The 18,273-nt window shown below is 44.2% G+C and overlaps 1 protein-coding gene across 5 annotated transcripts in view; it reads right to left on the minus strand.

Annotated features, from left to right (window-relative positions):
• RAF1 (Raf-1 proto-oncogene, serine/threonine kinase) overlaps window positions 1–18,273 on the minus strand; it is a 62,898-nt gene that overhangs the window by 29,466 nt on the left and 15,159 nt on the right. For 4 of the 5 annotated variants that reach the window (XM_041459131.1, XM_041459130.1, XM_041459129.1 and 1 more), the window contains exon 1: window positions 8,087–8,233. The exons of the other annotated variant lie outside the window; for it this stretch is intronic. The gene's annotated coding sequence lies outside the window, so the exon portion shown is untranslated. Of the gene's footprint in view, window positions 1–8,086; window positions 8,234–18,273 lie in introns of those variants that run through there. 5 annotated transcript variants of the gene reach the window in all.

Here is an 18,273-nt window from a genome sequence, read left to right on the forward strand (position 1 = left end):
CTGTCTCCAACAAACATTAAGGAATGTGGCACTGTAAATACTATAAATATGCCTTCCATCATGGAAAAAGATAAGCAGGGAGACTGGGGAGAAGGAAGGAATTTTGATTTTCTCACCAGAGGAAAAGGCGAGATCTTTAGTTACAACCAAATACAAGAGACAGCAATGAGTCACTAAGATGGATAATGCTACAAAAAAAGGAAAGAAAGGAGAGAAAACTGATGGGGAAATTTCATTTACAGAATGAAAACCCAAAGCATTTTTACAGTAAAATCAGCAAGAAAAAGAAATCTCCTGCATAAATCAAGAAGAGACAGCACAGCATAAAACAAGTGCTATGGGCTGAAGAAGCAGGTGCAGTATTTCTATCTGCCACCAAAGCAATAGTTGTAAGGCAGGAAAAATTACTTAGTTTTCTTTACAGAGAAAGAGACACACGACAAAAAAAATCAGTAAGAACATCTGCTAGCAGAACTGGCAAACACAAGGGTTTAAGGAATAAGAGTTGCCAAAAGCCCAGCTTTACTGCAGATGTGAGACTGAATTAAACCTGACCAGAACTGTTCACATAAGGCAATGGCAGAGCAGAGGGAGAAGATAATCCCTGTGTCCTGGAGGAAGTTTCCTGCCTGCACAATTTCCACCTGAGGTGCTCTGAGGAGCAGGAGAAGGAGCAAGACCAGCAGGGGCCTGTGAGGGGAATGCTGAACACACACACACAAATACATCACTCATCACACTTCAGTGTCAAACCCCAGACTTGGAAAGATTCTGCCCCAAACCTACTCCTAAATGCACGAGGACCCAGTACAAAAGCTCGAGGTTTGGGTTTCAGTGCTGTCAATCACTTCTGAATTATGGATTGATGGTTTTAGAAAATACACCTTGTATATGAGGTAAGGTAATCACAAATGTCAGACGTTTCAGCAGCCACACGTCTCTACGTGATACCTGTGCCACTGAACCCTCCTGTCTCACTGTCAGGGCATTCTTGCTGTTTGCTCATGTTTCCACCACAAATATTTGTATAGATACAGCATTTTGTAACTGGAAGTGTTGTTTATTTACTCCCAGAAAAAATATTTATTTCCTATAGTGTGCAGAAATCCAAAATAAAAGTTAGTCAACATCAACATTGCCTTTTAGAAATTAAGACAAAAACCTCATACTCCACTGATTCCTGGGCTACACTGTTAATCCCCATCTTTAAAACTCACACTGCCTATTTAAAGTCTGCACATGAGAAATTGAGAAAGACAAAATAATCAATATACAAAGGAACCCAAAATTTAAAAAAAGAAAGACTCTGCCAGACAGAAAATACCCAAGCAAAACTGAAAGAATCTCTTGTAGTCACAGCTACAGTATCATTTGTGCTGACAAAAGAAAAAATGTTTTTCAGTGTAAGACAGTCTCTGTGTCAATCTGCCCAATTTTATTGAACATTTTCTTCAGCACATACAGCACTTTGTAACACAAAATTATTCCAGGTACTGTCCTGTAATTCAACATCACAAGGGCAGATCTTACTGGAATAGGTAAAAATAGCAGCAGGGAGCATGCCAAAGGACAGTCTTTCCACTACAGGGGCAGTGCTTACATTGCAACATCAGCTGGCTCTCTTTTTATAACCTCACCATTGCCAGTGAGCGAGTTACACAGGCAACTTAAAAGGCTGGAGAAATCCAAGAGTAAGCTCTGCCCTGTTTCTGAGCTGAAATCAATCCCCTGCATCACTGGGAGCCCAAGGCTCTGCTGCAGCACTGTTACTGCCTGTGTCAGCTTTCGACCTGCTCCACAGGGATGATGTCACTCAGAATTTGGTGTATTTCTTGTCAAATGTCAGCATAAAACTAGAGTCTTGCACACTTTGTTGCTCCTTTTGGCTGCAGCACGCTGGAAGCTCCTTAATTTACTCCATTCTGTGGCAGCCACATGACCCATCCCCTACAGAACTCCTTTTATCCCATTTCTGCAGGCCAAGCAGCCTGGAACAACCCCTCCCCAGCGCTGAACTCTCCATGGGTTTTTGCCACGTTTCCACACAAAGATAACAACCACCCCAACCTGAGCATTCCAGCTGTGAGCCCAGTGATCAAACAAAGGCAGAAATGCTGTTTTACCAGAAGAGACTCTGCTCCATAGCCAGCAGCTTGACTTGCAGGTGACCAAAAGTGCTTAGCTTTCTAATTAGGCAGCAGGGAAAGCTGCACCCTCCCATCTCAGCACCACAAACAGGTTCCTGCCTGCTCCTCCTCCACGCGGGGATTGATTGGACACAGCTTCCCAAAGGTACTGCAGGCAGAGGGAGAAGAAAGCCTGGGAAAAGCAGGGAGTCACTGAGCTGGCACAGGTGCTCTCACACTTTTCTGCCTCAACTGAAGAAAAACTGACTGATCATCAACAAATTTACCTCTCCTTAAACCTGCAAGCCCTGGAATGATCAGAGATGTTTGTTATTTGCACACAGTGGCACCAGCACTGTGTGTTTGTTTTAAAAACTAAGCATCAACCTCATGCAAAATCAAGAGTAAAGAGAATTTAGACACTTCTGCCATACTTTTAATGCATGAATTTTATAATGCAAGTTTCACTAAAAAAAAAAAAAACCAACCAAACACATCAAATTACAACACAAATACACAAGAACTGAAAAAAGTATTTAAAGGGGTTATGCAATAGATTAGACCTGAAAGAATTCAACTGCTATCAGAAATCATCAAAATAACAAAAATATTCACCCAACAGCAGTCTTACAATTAACAATTACTAGGTAAGTTCTGAACTTCAGGAATTGAAAAAAAAAAAAGGTCTTTTTGCCTGAGAAGACGGAGTCACATCCTGTGCCACAAATATGAGCAACTTTCAGAGAAACTTTAGAACAGACTTTCTAAAGTAAAGTTTAAACAACCCCAAGTTACCATGTATCAAAATACACCTTTCCAAGTGAAAGCTGCAGTGGTAATTACAGGCACTCTTACCTCCACATTAAGTGGAATTAAAATCCACTTTAGTTTCTCTTTTACAATAAACTTTTAATAGTGTACTTTCTACGGTAATGATTTGGAAACAATATAAATAGCATTTTTGGTGTAGCAATAAATTAGGAATTAAAAAAAATTAAAGTATGATTAACCAGTACTTTTTCTTCCCAGCAACACTTCCAGCCTAATGGTCCTCCCTACTCTGCTCTGCTTTGCAGGATTCTGTGTTCCTACATTTCTGCAACCATTCCATGCAAACAAAAGGGAGAACATGCATCTGCACCTCCCCACCACACTCCTTCAGTTTCACCAAAAACTCTTACATAAAATCTCATGTTTCTTATACACAAAGAAAATCTGAATAAAGAAAAAAGAATGATAATTTAGTTATCTCTGCCACAGGTAGCAAGTGAGCAAAGAGAGCAGTGCCTTTTGTGGTGTGCTAACAGACTGAAAAACCACTATAAAATACTGAAAGTATGACCAAACTTTGAGCAAACACTCTTAAATGGCTGAGAACAAGAAAGAGGAATATGCAAAAACCAGCAGAAATTACTGGTAGGGCTGACAGGGACATATACTGGAAGCAGACTAAAAGACATCACAGAAAAAGGAAAATTTGCCGTATGTTAAAATATTTCAATATAATACCTTAAATGTTTTCACCTACAAAAGCATTAGAGATATCTTTCTTCTAGTTCTGCACTATCCTGCACCTCCCTCTTGGGTAATGTCAGCTCAGTGTTCCAAAAATCCCCACTTTCAGAACTCCAGCTCGTTCTACAGTGAAAAGATTTACGTAACAGAAAACTATAATGGGGGCCCAGAGCCATTTCTTAGCGCCTGAACCTCTGAGGCAGCTTTAATTAACGCAGTTAACCCCACGCCACACCCAGCTGCGAGTTGGGGAAGCAAGCTCCCTCTCTGAACTAAAAATACCCCAATGGCTCAGTGCCGCAGCGATCCCACGTCTGCCCATCGGAATGCCCCATCATCAACGCCCTGCTGGCAGCTGCTCCGCACAACTGCGAGGGCACAGCCACGCCAGGTACAGCAGCGGAGCTAAGGCTGGGCTGGAAACTGCAGCAGCCGAGGCGGGCCCAGAGGGCAGGAGCCGGACACAGGCTCCCACCGGCACATCTCCAACGTGCCAACACAGCACGGGCACCTTCTCGCTCACACCTGCACCCAGGGTTTGCAGGGCAATTCTCCAGCGCTTCTGCCTCGAGTGAACAGCTCTGATTTAACGGCGCTGCTGCATCCAGGGCAGAGCTGGCACACCTGCACACCAACCCTGCAATGCCACACAAACCCCCAGTTCTGCTAAAATCTCTCATTTCAATCACATGGACTACATCACTTCAAAGCCTGACAATAGGATACTTACAAACGTGCTATTTATTAATGATCAGTTCTAATTCCTAGCTCTTGAAAATGCTTTTCTCATTTACAAATGACTCCAGACCAGCACTTTGTTTATCCTCATCTGCTGTGTGCACTGCAGCATTTCAGTACACAAATGACCATATTCTATTAACCTGTAAAAGGTCAGTACACACTGCTGCAATAAAATCAACTTTGTGTAAAACAGATGACATTTATAGTACAAACACAATATTCAAGTCACTAAAGGAATAAACGTGCGCCAGCTGCTTTTCAAAGCAAAAAGCATTGTTTACAAAAAAACAGTGCACGCAGCAAGAGCCAGCAGAGCTCGGAGAATTCTTCACAGAACTTGGGCCAAAAGAGACTTTCTTTCCAGAAAAAATAAGAACATCACTAAATATGGGTTACCCATACAGAATAAATTGTATCTACTTCATGCTGTCTCAAAAGCCATGAGCTAATGCATGCTCATTGTGAAAATACCTTGTTAATTTGTCATAAATTCAGAATTTTTAGCCAAGTCCCTACTGTTACATCAGCCCCTCTTTCAATTAATTTGTAAAGCTGACCAAATGTTTCCACAACCTTATTCAATACACAGTGGATATATTTCATACTAGAAAACATCAAAGGGTTTTGCATAAGCAATTACACAAAGTCAATCAAAACTGGCACAATGTAGATGTAAACATGTCTGTTTAAAAATTTAATTTATGTGAAACTTACTGAAATCATGCTTCAATCACAGTGCTTGGTAAATCACAAGTTTTCATTTTGTTTTGATGACTTTTGTTGCTTTCCCAAATAAAGATCAATAACTTATGCAATTTAATGGTTTTATTATAAATAGAACTGTAGATAATATTTTTCATTGCATACTCTTTAGATTTCTGTGATTCTAATTTAGAAGATGGTCCAGGAACTAACTTCTTACAACATAATCATCCTGTTCAACCATTCATTTGCACACAGTGGCCAAACACTCATTTGTTTCCTGAACTGCCATGAAAGTTTTGGAAATGCAGCTGCACAAATCCCATTATCCTCGTGCCCTGGGCAACTGGTGGCACCAACTATCCTGCCTCTCCTGCAGCAATTCCAGGGTATTTCTCATTTTTAAAGTTAGGCAGAGGCACAAAGAACAGGACATTCCCGCAGGATACAGAAATAGGAAGCCAAGGCATGGGGGAATTCCCTGCTCTCCATCAGGCAGGGCATCCCAGCAGGAGCACATCCCCAGGAGGAGCCCAAAGCCTCGGAAATCCCTCGCTGCCTCCCTCCCCCGGGCCAGCCGCAGCCCGGGAGGCAGGAGCAGCGCCGTGACACCGCGGGAAGGGAGGAGCGCAGCGCCAGGGCTGCGCAAGGAAAGCAGCAGAGCGGAGCTGCAGGTGTGACCGAGGTGCGGCAAAGGCACCGCTCGGCAGCACAGGAGAGGACAGGCTGCGTGCACACAGACCCAAACACCAGCCTGCACCCAGCTGCCCAAGTTCATTTGCTCCACTAACTTAATTAGCAAAATAAAAACCATTTAAACAACCTGTACCCACAGCATCAATTCAACTCCTGCACTGAATTTTGACTGAAGGCTCCTAAATATAAAATAATTCCACCTAACAGCTTTTGGTTCCCATCTCCTACAGGAGCTTGGAAACCAACAGCTCTGAATTCAATGTTTTCCAACAAGGAAAACGTGGTTTTCTTCTCAGCTCCTGGTTTTCCAACAGCACAAAGAGCCACATAAATAATCTGGAGGGAGGAGGGGAGGAGATGTCCCAGAAGAAATTACTGCTGATGTAGCGTACCAAGAAGTGCTGACCAATGATTTCCACGGGTCATGTTTGTGGTTTAGAAAATGAGTTCTTTTAATAAGATATAGTAAGTTCAGGCTCTGAGACAGCAGTGACTTCATACGTAATTTGAACAGAATGCACAGTTGGTTAAGAATAAAAAATGGAAAAGGAATTAAACCGAAAAAAAAAAATAGAAAAAAAATGTTTAGCTCTTCTTTGGGAAAAAAAATAGGCTTTTTTTTCTGCCACTTCCAGCTTCTCCTTCAAAGCAGGTTAATCAGCAATGTTGCACAATAAGTTGTCCAGTCCTGAAAATACTAATAGCAACAAACTATATGAAAAACATGTTCCAGGACTCTGAAAGCATCACTGCCCCAACCCAACGATGCTACTTCACTTCTGATTTAATAATCTAAGATTAAATTGCTTACTACATTAATCAGTCACCATATTCATTTCAATTCATTTCATGATCACACACAGAGATCCCTACATCTTTCATGATTAATTGCAGCCTCAGGGTTTGCCTGCAGAAAATTCTCATTAAGACAAACCAAACTAAAGCCACTTCCATTCTGAGTGGGTGTCCCCAGAAGAGATTTAAGAGAATTGCCTGGAATTAACTCTCACATTCATCAACTCAGTCTCTCCTTCTGCACCAACACTGCAGACACATCCTGAAGAATAAGCATGCCCATTCCAGTTTGGCACAATGCAGTGATCCTTCAGGCAATAGCTGCAGCTGAGTTTCTCTGAAGCATTAAAATAAAAAACATCCTCAGATATTTTAAGCTGGCTTCAGTTTTGGAAAGACTGAGTTTTACACCACTGCAGATCCTTCTGGTTCTGCACACCTACAAGCTGCAGCTGGAACACGAACTATGCTGCAGCAATCCCACTGCAACTGGTTCTGCAGTCTCACTGGCCCAGCTACAGACCCTGCATTTCTGGATGTCACTCCAAGGCTAAGAAGGAAACCAATTCTCCACAAGTCATCTGGCCTGTCACAGGTGAGGTGACAGCAGTGGGACAGGCAGGTCACTGGTGTGTGCAATCAGGCTGGAGATAAAGAGAGGCAGAAACAGGAGAGGGCTGGAGCTGCTCCTGCAGAGCACCACTGCTACAGGCAGGGCTGAACAGCTGACAAGGACTGGGGACACGGAGCAATCTTACTCCTGTCTGCAAATGTCTAATGGATTTTAACTTGCAAAAATAATCAAGCGAGCAATTCAGACCAAAGAATGCCCGAGCAGAAAGAATTCAGTTGTGCTGATACACCTAAAGGCGTTTCCATTCCCACTTCAGCAAACTCCAGATGACACTAACAGGACGGTCAGGCAGCCCCGCTGGAAGCACAGGAGGGACAAAGCCACAGCATCACAGCAGGGACCCGGGGAGAGCGGGCCGGCACAGCCCCGGCTGTGGGCAGGGCACGGCTCCAGCTGTGCGGGATGCTCATCCCAGGGCTCATCCTCCCTGCACAGGGCACAGCTCCAGCTGTGCGGGATGCTCATCCCGCTGTTCACCCTCCCCGCACAGGGCACGGCCCCAGGGCTGCGGGATGCTGCCCCGGGCGCTGCGGGCCCACCCGCGCGGCTCCGCGCTGGCGCTGACAGGCGGCGGCCACGACCCAGCCCCGCTCCCGCCGACCCTCGGGCACTCTCGCCCCGCCCGGGCCCTCTCGGCACCGATCCCCCCCGGCCCGGCCCGGGCAACCCGGCCGCGAAGCTCCGCGGGTCCGAAGTCACCCGGTTCTCCTCCTCCTTCCCCAGTGTCCGCCGGGGCCGAGCGGCCGAGGCGGCGGCCGGGTCAGCGCGCCCGGGGCCGAGCCCGGAGCGGCGCCAGCGCGGAACGGAGCGCTGCAAAGAGAGGAAAGACGGGGAACGGTCCTCCCGCTCGTCCCTGGCGCTCCCCGGCCACCCGTACCTGTGTCCCGGGCCCCCAGCGGGTCCCCCGCGCCCCGGTCCCGCCCGGCGCCGCTCGTTCCGCGCCTCAGAGAAAATGGCGGCCCCGCGCCCAGGCAGACATTTATCCCCGCCCATCGCCCGCTCGGCGTTCGACGCCGTCTCTGCGCCCGCCTGCCCGGCCGCTCCCGCCTCCCCGCCTGGCGCGGGAGCGCCGAGCTGTGGATCGGCCGCTCCGCCCCGCCGCCATTTGGGAGCGGCTGAGGCGCCGCGGGCCCGGCGGCGGGAGGGAGGCGATCCCGAGGGGATTCCGCCGCCGCGCCTCCAGCCCTGCCCGCGACCCGGCCTGGGAGAGCGGCGTGAGCGCTGCCGCCGCGCCGGGGGCTGGCGCGGGCGCCGGAGGGGCGGCAGAGCCGGCTCCCCTCAGAGCAGCGCAGCGCAGCGCAGCCGCCTCACAGGCACCCCCCGCCCTCAGCTCCCTTGCCGGCCGCGCCAGCCCTGCCTCGGCTGAGCCCTCGGTAGTTTGACAATTAATTAGTCAATGAACCAGCCCCGGTGTGGGCACGGCGGCACCGCTGGCTCCGGTTTCGGCGAGCCCTGAGCTGTGCCCGGGCAGCGCAGCCCTACCTGGGCTAAGGCAGCCCGCTCCTACCTGCGCACAGCAAAGCCGGCTCTGCAGGCAGCAGCTCCCAAGGGGCGGTACGTGCTCAGGGGTGGGGTGTGAGCTGCTGGGAAGGTATCTGGGGAGAAATAAAAAAATAAATAAAAAGAAATAGCGTGCAAGCTCTTTTCTTGGAGGAGACAGGGACCAGCTGTCGGGCAGCAATCCCTGTGTGACTCCGCACAGCCTCCATGGAAAAGCAGGGATACCAAAGGGCTCTGCTCGCTCTTAACTCGCTTATTTTAGCTTTGGAACGTGCAAAACGGCACATCAAAACAGTAAACAAATTACCACCCCAAAATACAGCTTCTCAGGGTAGCCCTTGCAGAGAAAAACATTTCTCCTAGAACTGTTTTTAAAGAGCATTACATGTTTGCATTTGCAGTCATGTAAGTTACATTGTTAATTAAAAAAGCGTTACTCTAAGAAAGAGCCTCCAGCAAAATTCTCAGCCTTATTTTGGATTTCTCTACGGAAGAAAGTTCTGATATAAACCAAAATCTGAATTTAGCTAAAGTCAGTTAATCTCAGAGAGGCATAGCAAGGACAAGGAAAAAGCACTGTTGGGTTTGCCTCTCCTGCACCAAATAAGAAAAAAAAACCCAAAACAGAAGAGTCCTTAGGTGCTGGTGCCCCCCAGGAAGAGGTGTGGTTACCGAGTCATAGGGGATTGGAATGGAGACGGCAACCAGGAGCTCTGGAGGGCTGAAACAGAAGTTTCCGTGTCCCTAAAATGCTGTGATTCCCATCTGTTCCGAAAGTTACCACTGATTCCAGCGTAACAATGCCTTCAATTCAGAGGATATTGCTAAAATAAATATTTAAGCTTTTACACAAGACAAACCACGCTGATATTCCAGCTATTAAGAAAAGACCTTACTCTCTAACTTTCCTCTTCCCCACTGCCATGGGCTCAGCCCTACCAGAAAACCAAATCCAGACCGAGGTGATATCCACTGAGGGCAAAATTTAAAATCTAAATCATTCTTTTCAAATTCTTACAGAGTAACTTCCTAAAGTCACATTTCAATTGAAGAAGTCCCATGATGAACTGATCCAGTTTATTTATACAACTTGAACAGGAGTTCTATGTACCTGACTGCAAAACTTAGCCCAGGAGGAAAAAAATACAAAGATACACTCAAAGCATTGTGTACAACAAATATTCACATGGCTTTAGACTCAGCATGTCCATGTAATATGGTAGAGTAGTACAGATTTTAGCAAAATATGCAAAAGGATCTTTGAATACTGCCATATAAAATATAAGCACCATGAGGAGCTTGAAAAGAAAGTGGGAAAGGAGGAAAAACCACCTCAAGAAGAGGAGGTTTTGCCAAAGACCTTTCCTAAAGTTTTAAACTCCTTTTAAAAGAGCAGAACAGTGAAAGAGTGTAGTCATGGAGCAAATAAACACAGATCTGGAGGAAAGCAAGCCAGATTTCAGAGTTAAACAATGCAGCACATGCAAAGGAAGACAATAATTGCAAGAAAGAAGCAGAAAAGCAAACAGGGAAACTGAAACATTACAGCGTTGAAATAGAGGGGAAACAAAAGCTGAACAGACTTTCCAAAATAAACCGAAAATTATCAGCATTCTTCCCGAGGCTGATCTGGTCTTTGTGGTGAGATGTTTAAAGTGTGAATGTCCAGGTATCAGGCTTCCATTGTGCAGGCATACAATCAGCTCTTGCACTGTCACCATCTGGAGGGTTCCTACCCCTACCAAAAGCAGCCTGGGGAGCGATGAGAGGAGAATGAAAACCCCTGGGCTTCAGGCTGTGAGAGCTCCGTTATCCTGCCTGGGGATTAATTCCCTTTCTCCTGTGGGTTTGTCACACAGGCAAAGCCTCCCTCGCAGCAGGGGTGATCCATCCCCATCTTTGAGAAGAGTTTTCACCCTGCCTGCTGGAAAGGAGCATGGAAAAGTGGAACCTTTCCTTATTTGTGGTGATTCCATTTGCTGTGTACAATATTCCTGTGCTCCCAGTCTTTACTTGGGGATCCTCCAAAAATATCAATGTTTGAAGTGCCACCACATCACCTGAACTGTGTCCTTAATACCTCTAAGCCTCAGAAGAATGAGCAGCAAGAATTAGGAGTGGAATGCTGGCTGGGAAAAAGAAATGCATATACACACTTTATTATGGAATTTTGTGTATCAAATCTTCCTCCCTTCCTTCTCAAGCCAAGGGTTGCTGCAGACAAACTTTGCCATTTTATCCAGCCACAGTCCAAGCACTGTCCTTCTGCAATGTTTGATTATGCTACAAATTATCCTCTTAATCCTCCATAAGTTTTTTGTTGTTGTTGTTGTGGGAGTTTTTTCCCCTTTTTTTTTTTTTTTTTTTTTTTTTAAGAGAACATTGCTTAGGAAAAAGTTTAAGTCAAGTTAGATACAAAAGAAGTCCAGCATACAGAGACCATGAAGAAAGTGGCCTTGAGCAAATCAAGCATTAGCAACCTAAAAGAAAGCCAAATAAGGCATCTCTTTTTTGTATGATGATGCATAAACTATTTATATTTTATCATCCAGCTGAAAGGCTTTATTATTTCCCTGTGTCACTAAAGTGTTCAAAGGAGTGGAAATATAATTTTCAGTTTAGGTTTTTCATGCATCGAGAATTTAAATTACATAAATTACCTTACAACAACAGGACACCTTATCTATGAAGCTGTCAACAGTGCAGTTAACTTGTTATGCTGAAATGAAAACCATCATTTTTGTTGCTTTGTCCTGAACAAACCATCAGTTTTTTACTTTATTCATATCCAGCCAAAGGTGGTAGCTGTTGGGCTGGTTGCAGTGCATGCCTTTCTCACCCTATCCAGCAGCTTTTCAGCCAAATCTTGGGAGCCAAATCTCTCTCTTCCATATGAAAACCTCCTTACTATAATCTATTAGGTGTTCATACTTATATGGTTCTTGGGTGTCTTTCTATAAAATTAAGAATAAATGTGTTGGATGAAAATATCAGTTATGTAGATTTTCAATACCAGTTTGTGTGGGAGCACTTCAGAGTATAAATTGAAACAGCTTTTCATTAAGCCTTGCAGTAATTAAATTATTCTGAGAGTGCAGCTCTATAAACAGTAAACAACAATCTCCTACTGAAAAAATAAAGTTGCATCAGCCCTTCCTCACTGATAATTTTACACAGAAGGATCTTAGACTTCTCAAGGAACTCTGCAGCAGTTTACTTGCTGCAGAGTAAAAACTGCAAGGCAGCTTGTGGCCCTGCAGCTGTGCAGAGTCTCTGGCCTGGTTCTGTGCAGGGCAGCACTGCTGCCTCTCCCATTTCAGTGCCATGCAATTTGCTTCTAGGAAAACTCCAGGCTCTGCACCATCCCAGCCAGTTCTCTCAGACTCTCCTCCAGACAGGCTGAGCTCAGTGCCTTTCCTGGATCTTGGATTCTCATCTGCAGCACTTCTGCCCAAGATTTAACTTTCTCCTGGTGTGACAAGGAGCTGTGACGTGCAGGAGTTCTGCTCAGAGCTTTGAAACCTGAGCTGCCAAGCGCAGGTCCTGCTCACAGACAATTGTCCCCATCACCCTCCAGTCCCCTGGGTCCTCTGCTGCTCCACACCTCGGTGCCCATTTGTTTGCACAGATAACTGAGGAAAAAGCAAATAGAAAATCTCCCTAAAGGCACGTGGCTTCAAAGTGCTCTCTGTTGTGTCTGACAGGTACAAATTTATTTTATCAGGTGACTATAACTGGTTTTTCCCCATAGCTGGAAATGTGTTGGAGGAATAGCACTTAAATTCCAGATAATTTTGGGAAGGACTGAGAGCCTGTGTAAATCTCCTTTCAGAACACAGGAAGTTTCAAAGAGCACAAGACAAATGCACCATGTTTGTTGGACTAGCACTGGATACTGAGAATATCAAAGCATGAAAATAATTTTAGAATAATATTTTATAAATTTAATGTGGAGATGCTGAACTGATGTGTGCCATCTGCACAGGGAATAAAAACTCAGTCTGAATAAGCATTATTTGAGTTCCAAAAAGAGGACACATTTTTTAAAAACTAAAAATCTAGGCTATAATTTGTGTCTATTTGAACAGTCATTCCTACTGCAGAGACAATAAATACAGCACTTTGATTTACACGTGTATTCTATTTTTGAAACCTGACCAAACTGGTTTATTTGGTTTATTTTGACTTTCTGAAAAAGTCTAACCACAACAAAATCTCTTCAGAGCTAGGTATTACAGTTTAAAAATAACAAAGCATAAATAGCTCTTTCCTGACAAACATTTTTAGAACCCAGCCTGAACATATAATGAAAACTCTTCTTCAGCAGAGCAATTGCACCTGATAGAGAGCTACATAAAGGATTTATCACCTGATTTAGTGTGACATTAAGCTGTGCATTGACAATTTCTCGTGGCCACTGAACTCCACTCAATACTTAGTTTCTCCCCAAGCAGAAGGATTACAGCTGTTCATTGTAATAACATAGAGGGTGACAGCAACATTTCATTTTCTGCAAGGAATCCTGAGTAAGGAATGAGTAGTGACAGGGTAGGATAGGAGGCTGCTATCAGACTGTAGCTGAAAAATGCACAAACCTTCCTTTATCTCTTCACAGATCATTTTTGTTCTGTTTCTTCATCAAAAAGCCCAAGTGGTTTTTTTTATAGTTGTGGTGAGAAGGCTGCTCTCACTGTGGTGTGTTTGTACAGAAAGCCTCGCTCCTGCCCTGCTCACGTCACTCTCATCAAAGGCAGATTCCAGAGACAAGGAACCCAGAGCAGGCACCGAATCCATCCTACTGCTCTGCAGCTCTGCCATTCCCAGATAACACAGCTAATTAACATGTGCCTACAAGGTCATAAATACCTGCATCACTCAAAGGTTCATGCAGGCAGCACAGAGACAAAAGTCCAATTTAGCCATGTGCCCGCATTCCTGCACTAAGAGAAATGCAGCTCTCATTAACTGGATTCTGGTACAAAAAGCAATGCAAAATAAGAAAAAAAGCTGTCTGGCTTTCAGCTCCAGCCTATTTATCCGTTGTCTTTCAAGTTCATCTCAAACATTGGGATAAACAGAGATAGGTGATCAAAGGGCTATGTTACTTTTGGCAACACGCCCCTGTTGTAGCCAGCCTTTGATTCCTGTCCTCCACGTCCTACAGAGCAATTTGTGCTTCCAGGGCCAGGACAATTAGAAATGGTGTTGCAAGCACCTACCTTCAGCAGCAGGACACTCATGAAGATGTGCCAGCAGGGCAGGATTTTGGGCATGCAGCTGCTGAGGGTTGGTGGCTGTACAAGGGGAAGCTCTTACCAGCCCTGTCCAGAGCACGGAGCGTTCCAGAGCCACACGGGGGAAATTTCACTCTGGGCTGACGGAAACATCCTGCACAGGGCTCAGCAGTGCTCTGACACAGCACAAGAATCAGGAGATTCCCCTGGGAAGCTTTAACATGACACACCAGTGTAGCTGTGCAATTTTTACAAACTTCCATACGTGTATGGCTCATTTGGTGTCTGATGATAAAGGTGGGGAATGTTTATGTCAGATGTTTCATTTGTTAAGGACTTTCTTGCTGTTGCACATTCATTTCTCAGACTGACCAGTGGTAATCAGGTTGATGATATGTATCAGTTTATAATTCGTCTTCAATAGAAAAGTCAACTCTGATTAAATGAACTATGATGTTCACTTTGGTCTTATTTTTGAACAAACGTCTCTTTTAATTTCTTTTTGCAAGATAATAAAAACCCAAAACAATGCTATGAGCAAAACAAGTAAATTACTTGAGCAGTAATTAGCAAAGACATCAGGCCAAAGGAATGCAAACATACAAGTCTCCTGCTGGAGCTGAGAGCAGAGCCCAGTGTGCTGCGTTAGGAGATTTGTTCCATCTCTCAGCAACTGCACAGAAATGAGTGTGGACATGCCTGCTTGTACCTGAGTATTTTTAATACTTTGGAGATACACATCAAATACTCACAGGTATTCACATTCATTTATTCAGACATTCCTCACCTCCAAACCTATTTCTGATGGAGACAGAAGCTTTGAATTAGCAGCAAATTATGCAAGGCTTTCTTCTGCCCTCCACAGAAATGGGACAGGGACACAAGGGCTTGAGTAACTGCTGGAACATCACTGCTGAGACATCCATTTGATTCGACAGTGAGGCCAAAGAAATACCAAAAAAGCGAAATCTAAAGCAAGCTAAAGCCTTTGCTTTTCATACAGCAAGTATTTGTCACTTGGAACAACTGATTCTAGGTTCACACACTAAATTCTAGACAGGAATTTTTTTTAAAAAGGTTATTTTTTCCCACTTATCACATACAAAGTGGAATGGATGGAAATGAATAGCAATGTTTTGTTGCTAGTATGTAATAATCTATTTACTAATAATTCCAGCTTGGGGTTTGATGACTTCAGCATGCCCCCGTGTCAGTCCTTGCGTGGATTCCGTGCCATCTCCTGGATTCTGAGCAGGGCTGCTGCAGGCTCACAGACACGGGGCTCTCTGCTGGCTCTGGAACTGCAGGAAAGCCAAAGCTGTCCTGAGGCAGGGAGGGTGAAACTCGAGGCATTATTTCCATCTGGGAGGTTCTGTGCTGAGACATCTCCCCAGGACACACCTGACAGATTCCTCTCTTTCAAGGCTGTCTTTTGAAAATAAACCAAGGTGGATTCTCTCCTCCTCTTGTGAAAACCTTATCCTTGTAAATAAGGAGCAGCAGAGCCAAAAATATCTTATGCTGGGGCAATCTTCAGATGCTTTGCCCCAGCACTCTCTGGGTAAATTATCTAACTTCTTGTAGCTCTCAGACTTCAAAATTACCTATTCAAACTAAATTTTTGGGTGAAACATTCAGCACAAAGCAATAAATTATTTCCTCAAGAAATGGATTTTGATTTATCAAGTTTTCAAGTAGGATCATGCTCTTGGCTGACAAGAATGCAAGCAAAATTATTTGCCTTCTTTTTCCCCCTCTCCCTCTTCATTTATCTTTTGATAACAGTCAACTGCACTTATTCTTAAAGAAATATTGATGGTTATAGCCATCGTTTTATCCAAAATAAAAATTGCGTAATTTATATGCACATTTAATATTTCAAATATAACATACAGTATATCTGTTATTATGTATTAAATGTATTATTTAAAAAAATTCACCTCTGCTTGGTTTACACCAGGGGAGTTCAGGATATTTCCATTACAACCAAATGCCTAAATTCAGATTTTTAGTGCTATCAGAGTAAAGTTTATTATTGAGATTGTATAAAACAGACCTACTCAAGAGGACTTGCCATTTCTGGAGCAATCCTTGGAAGTCTTTGAGTAAGGATAAGAAATACAGTCCATTCTCCTGTTTGACACAATAAAATATCATGGATTTATTTACTGTACTATAATGTAATTCACTTGAGTATTTTACTTTAGCAGGTGGAAAATCCTAGTTTCTCTTAGGGACAGGAAATAGACTCAAGTGATTAAAAGTCTTTGGTTACTTTTCCTGGTAGCTTTTTGTTGCTTGTTTTTGCAGGAAGTTAAAATTCTCTGAGGAAAGCTCCAAGCTGTTTCTGTGGCTTCGTGAGTAATGGAAAGAATTTACACAAAATATGCCACTGCTGTGTAGTGATATGGAACAATAAATAATAAAATAGGCAAGAGGTAGGAATTGCTCCGACTCCCTTTCTGTAAAATCCCTCTTCCTAGAGGAAAGTGGAACTGCTGTGGAGCAACTCACATGAAACAGTTGGGATGATAATTGCCAAGGAAGGCTGCTTTGGAATTTGGCAAGGAGCCACGATGCCCTAATTACCTTTACTTTGCAGTTTTGGGTCTGGAAGTAGCTGCTATTGTAGAATTCACTAATCCAGAGTAAATGGGATTGTTCTGCTGCAGCAGAAACCTGGGCAGGCTTTCAAAAAATAAGAATTATTGAAAACACTATTTTGGAAAAGACAAGGATGTAAAATCCTAGGTAGCCAAAGTTGAGCAGCATTGTAAATAACCCTTTATGCAGGTTATTGAAATTAACAATTTTGTTGTTATGAAAATTGGTAGTTTTCCATTCAATACCACGTTCTTTACTGAAGGAACAGCAGTTCCAAGAAAACTTTTATCACAGGAGGCAAGAATATGGAATTATCCTTTCACAGCGACTTAATGCAGCAGAAAACTTTCAAAGCAATCAGCCTATAAATACCATTCTTACCACAACTATTCACTACAAGGCATAACAGCCCTGCTCTTCATTAGCATTTTCAAATTAATGACTGTCATTAGGAAAGGCAGTGTGAAGCATAATTCACTCCACAGTGCAGCAGCTGTTGCTGTGCCACACATCTACCTTCTGACAGCCCCAGCTGCTGGAGTTTTAAGCTTCCCCTGGGCTGGTTGCTGTGGTTTGCTGGCTGGTGCTGGCAGGGTGAACAAGCAGCTGTTATCGGGCAGCCTGGATCGCTGTGTGCCAGACTCTGCCTCACCTGCCCCAGGAGCTGCTCCCACCCGGAGCCAGCTGGGCTTCCCTGCTGAGCACTCACAGGATTAAGCTAAAAAGCTTTGGTGAGTAATTCTTACTAGACTCACACGATCAGACAGATTAACTGAGTCAGGCTTCAAGTTTCCTTAAAGAACTTGGAATTTTTGGGCTTAATTTCCAGGTACAAGCACCAGCAGTATGGGTGGAAGCTCCTCCCAGGTGATGTGCTTGCAGCAGGCACAGGTCTGACCAGCAGCTCTGTCAAAGGCTCGAGTTTCAATGAGAAAACCACGATTTGGTCAAGAAAAGAGAAAAGCACTGTTTGGTTAAATTCCCTGGACCTCATCTTTTCCTCTGTGAATCAAAAGCAGGAGCAGTGCTGTGCTTTAGGGTTGAGGTGCAGATGAACAGTACATGTACCTGTAATTATAGCCTGAGTAATTGGATTGTTCTGCTGCAGCAGAAACCTGGGCACTCTTTCAAAAAAAAAAAAAAAAAGAACACACCAAAGATAGTATTTTGTAAAAGAAGACTTGCCAAGGATGTAAAATCCAGAGGGTGCCAAAGGGACAGTCCCTTTTCCCCTTGCAGCCCTCTCTGCCCCTCTCACCCTGCAGCAGCGCTCACACTGAGTGAGATTTTGTTTTTTATTTCTTTTTCCTGACTAACACCAGCCCAGCTCTCCTTGAGCAAGGCCAGGGCAGGCTGAGGTGTGCAGGGACTGGAATCTCCCCATTTGGCAGCAGCCCATGAGCCGAGTTATTGGCTGGGAACCTGCAGCCTGAGCAGCTGGAAACTGATCCCACAAAGAGCAGCTTTTGCATATGCAAAGTCGATCTCAAAGGGCAGCCCTGCTTACTCAGCTGTTCATCACACTCACATGAGCAGCAATATCATTAGATACAGTCAGAGCTGAAGACGTTAATTATGTTTTAATCTCTTGTTCAAAATTCCATATACATTATAATTCATTTACCTGCCACAGCTATTAGCTGGTTTGAAGAAAACTCACGTACCTTCTTCAAAATGTTATAAAAATAACAACAGGAGTAAATTGGAAGGCAAGAAAATGTGCTGA

The sequence above is a fragment of the Pyrgilauda ruficollis genome, unplaced genomic scaffold, assembly GCF_017590135.1.
Source record: "Pyrgilauda ruficollis isolate IOZ18807 unplaced genomic scaffold, ASM1759013v1 scaffold131, whole genome shotgun sequence".
NCBI lineage: Eukaryota > Metazoa > Chordata > Aves > Passeriformes > Passeridae > Pyrgilauda > Pyrgilauda ruficollis.